This window comes from Lethenteron reissneri, chromosome 19 (genome assembly GCF_015708825.2).
Source record: "Lethenteron reissneri isolate LAM-NWPU_2019-01 chromosome 19, ASM1570882v1, whole genome shotgun sequence".
NCBI lineage: Eukaryota > Metazoa > Chordata > Hyperoartia > Petromyzontiformes > Petromyzontidae > Lethenteron > Lethenteron reissneri.
In genome coordinates, this window is record NC_083797.1 from 13,520,460 (window position 1) to 13,529,102 (window position 8,643).

Below are 8,643 nucleotides of genomic sequence, written 5' to 3' on the forward strand. Positions count from 1 at the left end.
ATTAATCGCTTCAACTTCATTCCCTTGTATACTTGCAGAAAAAAACACGGTGAGGTCACTTTCCGCTGCAGAAATCAGGTCGCAGTAATTGTGACAACGAAATGCAAAAACTAGTATTGGAAACGAGTAGTGACGAAGGATTTCTCTTGCGGAAAGCGGTTATACCAAATCTTTATAACAGGTGAAGAAATATTTTGACATCATCCCAATAACTTGCATATAATCAATTTAGTCCATCTTCATCTTCGGATATTCATGAAAAATGGGAAATTCAGGAGCCTAAGAAACACAGAAAAGTCTCACACGCGACTGAAAGAAGTTCAGTATTCATGCATCTCACGTAAAATCACACCAGGCACACGAGGCATCGGTGGTTCGGTGGTTCAGTGGTAGAATTCTCGCCTGCCACGCGGGAGGCCCGGGTTCGATTCCCGGCCGATGCACTTTTATCCAACTAAACAACAATAAACTGCAAATTTGTAGCGAATATAAAAAAGAACCCACCATCATCTGCAGATCGTGATGAAAAAATTAAAAAGTCAGATTCTATATACACAGAGAACACGCAATTTTGGAGGAATGAAAAAAGAAGAGTATTAATGCATCTCACGTAAAAAAAATTCGAGTGGAATGTGTTATAGGTGATTCAGTGGTAGAATTCTGGACTTCCACGTGGGAGACCTGAGATCGATTCCTGGCCAATGCACTTTTATCCAGATATGCAACATTATAACCGATTAAAATGCACGTGGAGTGGTTTCAGGAAATTGACTTTACATGTCAATGAAGAAGATTAATCGCTTCAACTTCATTCCCTTGTATACTTGCAGAAACAAACACCGTGAGGTCACTTTCAGCTGCGGAAATCAGGTCGCAGTTATTTTGACAACAAAATGCAATAACTAGTATTGGAAACGAGTAGTGACGAAGGATTTATCTTGCGGAAAGCGGTTCTACCAAATCTTTATAACAGGTGAAGAAATATTTTAACAACATCCCAATAACTTGCATATCATCAATTTAGTCCATCTTCGGATATTCAAGAAAAATGGGAAAGTCAGGAGCCTAAGAAACACAGAAAAGTCTCACACGCTACTGAAAGATTTTCAGTATTCATGCATCTCACGTAAAATCACACCAGGCACACGAGGCATCGGTGGTTCAGTGGTAGAATTCTCGCCTGCCACGCGGGAGGCCCGGGTTCGATTCCCGGCCGATGCACTTTTATCCAACTAAACAACCATAAACTGCAAATTTGTAGCGAATATAAAAAAGAACCCACCATCATCTGCAGATCGTGATGAAAAAATAAGAAAGTCAGATTCTATATACACAGAGAACACGCAATTTTGGTGGAATGAAAAAAGAAGAGTATTAATGCATCTTCTTGGTTCTTTCGGTAAAGTCACGTAGAAGGGAAGTAATACAATAATAAAAATAAAACATAATAAAATAAAATAATTCTCACGACGTTTCGGCTACAACGCAAGCAGCCGTCTTCAGGTGAAGAATGAGACACTACCAAGCATTCTTCACCTGAAGACGGCTGCTTGCGTTGTAGCCGAAACGTCGTGAGAATTATTTTATTTTATTATGTTTTATTTTTATTATTTTATTACTTCCCTTCTACGTGACTTTACCGAAAGAACCAAGAAGATGAATCCCTGCAGTCACGAAAGCTTTAAATCGAAGTATTAATGCATCTCACGTAAAAAAAATTCGAGTGGAATGTGGTATAGGTGATTCAGTGGTAAAATTCCGGACTGCCACGTGGGAGACCTGAGATCGATTCCTGGCCAATGCACTTTTATCCAGATAAGCAACATTATAACCGATTAAAATGCACGTGGAGTGGTTTCATGAAAATGACTTTACATGTCAATGAAGAAGGTTAATCGCTTCAAATTCATTCCCTTGTATACTTGCAGAAACAAACACGGTGAGGTCACTTTCAGCTGCGGAAATCAGGTCGCAGTTATTTTGACAACAAAATGCAATAACTAGTATTGGAAACGAGTAGTGACGAAGGATTTATCTTGCGGAAAGCGGTTATACCAAATCTTTATAACAGGTGATGAAATATTTTAACTACATCCCAATAACTTGCATATCATCAATTTAGTCCATCTTCGGATATTCAAGAAAAATGGGAAAGTCAGGAGCCTAAGAAACACAGAAAAGTCTCACACGCTACTGAAAGAAGATCAGTATTCATGCATCTCACGTAAAATCACACCAGGCACACGAGGCATCGGTGGTTCAGTGGTAGAATTCTCGCCTGCCACGCGGGAGGCCCGGGTTCGATTCCCGGCCGATGCACTTTTATCCAACTAAACAACAATAAACTGCAAATTTGTAGCGAATATAAAAAGAACCCACCATCATCTGCAGATCGTGATGAAAAAAATAAAAAGTCAGATTCTATATACACAGAGAAAACGCTAATTTTGGACGATGGAAAAAAGAAGAGTATTCATGCATCATGCATCTCACGTAAAAAAATTCGAGTGGAATGTGGTATAGGTGATTCAGAGGAAGAATTCTGGACTGCCACGTGGAAGACCTGGGATCGATTCCCGGCCGATGCACTTTTATCCAACTAAACAACAATAAACTGCAAATATGTAGCGAATATAAAAAAATAACCCACCATCATCTGCAGATCGTGATGAAAAAAATAAAAAGCAGGATTCTATATACACAGAGAACACGCAATTTTGGAGGAATGAAAAAAGAAGAGTATTAATGCATCTCACGTAAAAAAAATTCGAGTGGAATGTGGTATAGGTGATTCAGTGGTAGAATTCTGGACTGCCACGTGGGAGACCTGAGATCGATTCCTGGCCAAAGCACTTATATCCAGATAAGCAACATCATAACCGATAAAAATGCACGTGGAGTGGTTTTAAGAAAATTACTTTCCATGTCAATGAAGAATATTAATCGCATCAAATGCATTCCCTTGTATACTTGCAGAAACAAACACGGTGAGGTCACTTTCAGCTGCGGAAATCAGGTCGCAGTTATTTTGACAACAAAATGCAATAACTAGTATTGGAAACGAGTAGTGACGAAGGATTTATCTTGCGGAAAGCGGTTCTACCAAATCTTTATAACAGGTGAAGAAATATTTTAACAACATCCCAATAACTTGCATATCATCAATTTAGTCCATCTTCGGATATTCAAGAAAAATGGGAAAGTCAGGAGCCTAAGAAACACTGAAAAGTCTCACACGCGACTGAAAGAAGTTCAGTATTCATGGATCTCACGTAAAATCACACCAGGCACACGAGGCATCGGTGGTTCAGTGGTAGAATTCTCGCCTGCCACGCGGGAGGCCCGGGTTCGATTCCCGGCCGATGCACTTTTATCCAACTAAACAACAATAAACTGCAAATTTGTAGCGAATATAAAAAAGAACCCACCATCATCTGCAGATCTTGATGAAAAAATTATAAAGTCAGATTCTATATACACAGAGAACACGCAATTTTGGAGGAATGAAAAAAGAAGAGTATTAATGCATCTCACGTAAAAAAAATTCGAGTGGAATGTGGTATAGGTGATTCAGTGGTAGAATTCTGGACTGCCACGTGGGAGACCTGAGATCGATTCCTGGCCAATGCACTTTTGTCCAGATAAGCAACATTATAACCGATTAAAATGCACGTGGAGTGGTTTCAGGAAAATGACTTTACATGTCAATGAAGAAGGTTAATCGCTTCAAATTCATTCCCTTGTATACTTGCAGAAACAAACACGGTGAGGTCACTTTCAGCTGCTGAAATCAGGTCGCAGTTATTTTGACAACAAAATGCAATAACTAGTATTGGAAACAAGTAGTGACGAAGGATTTATCTTGCGGAAAGCGGTTCTACCAAATCTTTATAACAGGTGAAGAAATATTTTAACAACATCCCAATAACTTGCATATTATCAATTTAGTCCATCTTCGGATATTCAAGAAAAATGGGAAAGTCAGGAGCCTAAGAAACACAGAAAAGTCTCACACGCTGCTGAAAGAAGTTCAGTATTCATGCATCTCACGTAAAATCACACCAGGCACACGAGGCATCGGTGGTTCAGTGGTAGAATTCTCGCCTGCCACGCGGGAGGCCCGGGTTCGATTCCCGGCCGATGCACTTTTATCCAACTAAACAACAATAAACTGCAAATTTGTAGCGAATATAAAAAAAAGAACCCACCATCATCTGCAGATCGTGATGAAAAAATTAAAAAGTCAGATTCTATATACACAGAGAACACGCAATTTTGGAGGAATGAAAAAAGAAGAGTATTAATGCATCTCACGTAAAAAAAATTCGAGTGGAATGTGGTATAGGTGATTCAGTGGTAGAATTCTGGACTGCCACGTGGGAGACCTGAGATCGATTCCTGGCCAATGCATTTTTGTCCAGATAAGCAACATTATAACCGATTAAAATGCACGTGGAGTGGTTTTAAGAAAATTACTTTCCATGTCAATGAAGAATATTAATCGCATCAAATGCATTCCCTTGTATACTTGCAGAAACAAACACGGTGAGGTCACTTTCAGCTGCGGAAATCAGGTCGCAGTTATTTTGACAACAAAATGCAATAACTAGTATTGGAAACGAGTAGTGACGAAGGATTTATCTTGCGGAAAGCGGTTCTACCAAATCTTTATAACAGGTGAAGAAATATTTTAACAACATCCCAATAACTTGCATATCATCAATTTAGTCCATCTTCGGATATTCAAGAAAAATGGGAAAGTCAGGAGCCTAAGAAACACAGAAAAGTCTCACACGCTGCTGAAAGAAGTTCAGTATTCATGCATCTCACGTAAAATCACACCAGGCACACGAGGCATCGGTGGTTCAGTGGTAGAATTCTCGCCTGCCACGCGGGAGGCCCGGGTTCGATTCCCGGCCGATGCACTTTTATCCAACTAAACAACAATAAACTGCAAATTTGTAGCGAATATAAAAAAGAACCCACCATCATCTGCAGATCGTGATGAAAAAAATAAAAAGTCAGATTCTATATACACAGAGAAAACGCTAATTTTGGACGATGGAAAAAAGAAGAGTATTCATGCATCATGCATCTCACGTAAAAAAATTCGAGTGGAATGTGGTATAGGTGATTCAGTGGAAGAATTCTGGACTGCCACGTGGAAGACCTGGGATCGATTCCTGGCCAAAGCACTTATATCCAGATAAGCAACATCATAACCGATTAAAATGCACGTGGAGTGGTTTCAAGAAAATGACTTTCCATGTCAATGAAGAATATTAATCGCATCAAATGCATTCCCTTGTATATGTTGGGGCCGCTGGTCCCCGGAGTCCCTCCCTGCTCCGTGCCTATGGCAGGGGCTCCGCCGTGCGCCGACCCCTCGCTGCTCTGCGAGCAGCTGCTGCCGTCGCTGGGCTCATCGCCCGACGGCTCCCCTCCCTGGTCCGTCCCTCCGCGAGCTCGTGTGAGAGGCATAGCTCGCCGCACGCCCTCGTTCACCTGCAGACGCTGCGTTGTCTCTCCACGGATCACGCGCTATTAAAACGGGGGTCGGGGGCGAACGGCGCTGCCCTCACACTGCGCGAGTCCCGGCGGCGACAGACGGATCGGGGACCTGCGGACGCACCGACCCCTTCACCCACACTACGAGCGCACACACCTGCACACACGCGACACCCACTCGTGCGCCGCTCTACGCAGAGCTCACTCACGTGGTGAACCACAGTGTACACACGCGCACCCACACGCTCACACTGCACGACAATATCACGCGAGACCACGCTTCGCTATTAATGATTTATTATCTGATACCTGGTAATTTAATGTTAAATCAGTGAGTCGACGAGGCTGGCCTACGCTGATACCTTTATACCTATTCCCGATTTATCTGCTATGATTCTAATTCACCTACTTACTTCCTGCTGGATGCCCACGGCGGTTCGTTGATCCCGTGCTCGCAGCGCACCTCGATGCGTCTCACGGACGATCGGGTCGCTGGACTGGAGAGCGTCCTGTCGCCTGGCGCTGGAGAGAAGAGAGCTATTTTCCCTCTGCGCCCCTCTATTTATCCTCCCTACCTCAAAGGGGATGCTGCGCTAAACAATGGGCTCGCGATCCTCTGGCACGCGCACGGCGGTTCTGGGCGCTGTTGATATGCTAATCAGTGTGCTGCGTGCAAGGCGTAAATCCTACTTAATCCCTTACCCTCCCTAACAATGGGGCCTGCGCGCTCAAGCGCAATTATCCCAACCCTCCATGACTATGCGCAACAGCCCCTGTGACCCCCCTATTCATGCTGTCCCGTGCCTCCCCTGCTCGCCCCGTCGACCCGTGGGAGTGTGTGTGGGGGGAGATGCGCTTCAACCGCGGTGGCCGAATGCCCCACGCCGCGACCACACCATATTAAGGCCGGCCGCAGCGCCGCGGTGCCACGTAGCACGGGGGAGGTCATCCAATCCCCTGATCGCCGGAAACCGTGAGAATTAATCCCGATAAGGGTCTCTCGGATAAAAACCGGTCGGCCAGGCGACCTCCCCTCGGAGCTCTATGGGGGGGGGGGGAAATGAGTGCGGGTGTGTTCATGTGAGGTGAGGTGAGGGGGACGCGGGGTCGGCTCCGTTGCTTGGTGGTGGCGAGGTCGGGGATTTGGTGCCTGCCGAACGGCTTCGTGGCGGCGGCATCACATAGCCCCCCGAGGTGCCAGTCCCCGTCCCGGGTTGACTGGAGCACCTCGCTTGGGCCGCGCCCACGAGGAAACGTTGCGGGGTCCGGGGGATCCGTCCGGACCTGGTGGCTGGCCTCGGGGCGGGTGGTTCCGTCCTCTGTAGCTCCTGCGGCGGTCTCCTCCTCCACTCCAGCGGCTCTCCCCGTCCCCCGGCACCTGTGGGCTGGGGCACAAACTCAGCAGCGGAAGGGTTTAGTGGCCGTCGTCCGCGCCGTCTCCGGACTGGATCGGGGCGTCTCGGGGACCAGGCGGGGCCCATGTAGTGTGCGAGGCCCCCCAACACGAGGGGTGCGGGTACTCCGGGATTTCGGGGCTTTCGGGTGACGGAGTCCTCTCTCGCCGGGGCCGCTTTCCATGGTTTTAAGCGGCGGACATTGACCACCGTCTCTCGACCCCTCTCCCCGCCGTAAATTAGTACCGTCCAGGGGGATATCTGCCGCACCACGGTCCAGGGTCCCCGCCAGTAGGTCGTCAGTTTCCCCACCTGCCCGGCCCCGACGCGAGGGGTGTGTAGCCACACCTTAGCGCCTGTCAGGAATAAGGGGGGTTCCATGCGGGGTCGGGTGCCCTGTTCCTGCCGCCGATGCGCGGCTTCCCCTTGCGGGTATGCTCGGCCTCGGGCTTCTCGCAGGGTCTCCAACAGGTGTTCCACGGGGCGGCTTCCCTCCTCCGGCTGGGGGGAAGGGACGCCGAATAGCAGATCTGCGGGTAAACGAGACTCACGGCCGAACATCATTAAAAACGGGGTTTGTCCCGTCGACGTGTGTACGGTAGTGGCGTAGGCGAAAAGGGCGTAGGGGAGGTGTTCGTCCCAATCCCGTTGATTTGCGGCCGCCATACGTTTGAGTTTCCCCGCTAGGGTCTGATTCATGCGCTCTACCATACCGTTCGCTTGGGGGTGATACGCTGTGGTTCGGTCCTTCTGGATTCCGAATTCTCGGCACAGTGCCTGGAACAGCTCGGCCTCGAACTCGCTACCCTGGTCGGTGAGGACTCGTTCCGGGATCCCGTGCTTGAGTACGTAATGTTCTACGAATGCCCGGGCCACCACCAAGGCCGTTTTATCAGGGATGGCCACTGCCACGGGGTAGCGGGTGAAATACTCTACTGCGACTAGAATATACCGGTTGCCTCGATGGGATCGTGGGAATGGCCCCTGTAGATCGATCCCGACCAGCTGATTCGTGCGGCAGACGCGGAACGGCCTTAGGGGTACCTGGTATCGTGCCGGTTTCGGCCCGCACTGCTGACAGGCGCGGCAGCCCTGTACCCAGGCCGCCACGTCTTGTGCCAATTTGGGCCAGAGATACTGGCGACGCAGGGTCTCTCGAGTGCGTCGTTCCCCATCGTGGCCCCCGAGTGGGTGGTCATGCACCAGCCGTAGCAGCTGGGGTCGCACCTGGGCAGGAACACAGATGCACCCTGGCTGGCCGGCCTCGGTTAACTCCCGTACCACTCCGTTCTGCACACACAACCGGGCATACAAACCGCTCCAGGGTCCTGGTAGGGCGCTCTTTTCCTCCCGCAGTGCCGCCTCCACGGCCGCCAGATCCGGATCTCGCTGCTGGGTCTGTCTCAGCTGCTCGTCGTTCAGGCCCGGGAAGGCGCAGCCGACGTCCTCCTGGATCCGTCCGATCGGGTCCCGAGCCGCGGGTCCCGCGCTTGCCGGGCGGTCGACGGGATCCTCGGTGCCACCTGTGAGGGTCTCTGTGGCGCACACTGCACTCTCTCTCGCTGGGGGGGGGTCAGTGGCCGCGGCCTCTCGGGGGTCCGTTGCCTGCCGGCAGCGTCCCCCCGTGAAACAGGGGCAGGCCTCCTCCGCCCTTGTCTCGGCGTACACCGTGGGCCGCCTCGACAAGGCGTCCGCGTTTGCATGCGTCCGGCCAGCCCGATACTCGATTTGCAGGTTGTAC

At 48.9% G+C, this 8,643-nt stretch overlaps 5 non-coding genes across 5 annotated transcripts; all 5 read left to right on the forward strand.

Annotated features, from left to right (window-relative positions):
* The first annotated feature begins 1,150 nt into the window (after positions 1 to 1,150).
* On the forward strand, positions 1,151 to 1,221 carry TRNAG-GCC (transfer RNA glycine (anticodon GCC)). The gene has a single exon. It is a non-coding gene; the product is annotated as a tRNA-Gly (tRNA).
* A 1,027-nt stretch (positions 1,222 to 2,248) lies between these two features.
* Positions 2,249 to 2,319, forward strand: TRNAG-GCC (transfer RNA glycine (anticodon GCC)). Its single transcript has one exon. It is a non-coding gene; the product is annotated as a tRNA-Gly (tRNA).
* A 977-nt stretch (positions 2,320 to 3,296) lies between these two features.
* TRNAG-GCC (transfer RNA glycine (anticodon GCC)) lies at positions 3,297 to 3,367 on the forward strand. The gene has a single exon. It is a non-coding gene; the product is annotated as a tRNA-Gly (tRNA).
* Positions 3,368 to 4,074: 707 nt separating this feature from the next.
* On the forward strand, positions 4,075 to 4,145 carry TRNAG-GCC (transfer RNA glycine (anticodon GCC)). The gene has a single exon. It is a non-coding gene; the product is annotated as a tRNA-Gly (tRNA).
* Positions 4,146 to 4,854: 709 nt separating this feature from the next.
* On the forward strand, positions 4,855 to 4,925 carry TRNAG-GCC (transfer RNA glycine (anticodon GCC)). Its single transcript has one exon. It is a non-coding gene; the product is annotated as a tRNA-Gly (tRNA).
* The last annotated feature ends 3,718 nt before the right edge of the window (positions 4,926 to 8,643 follow it).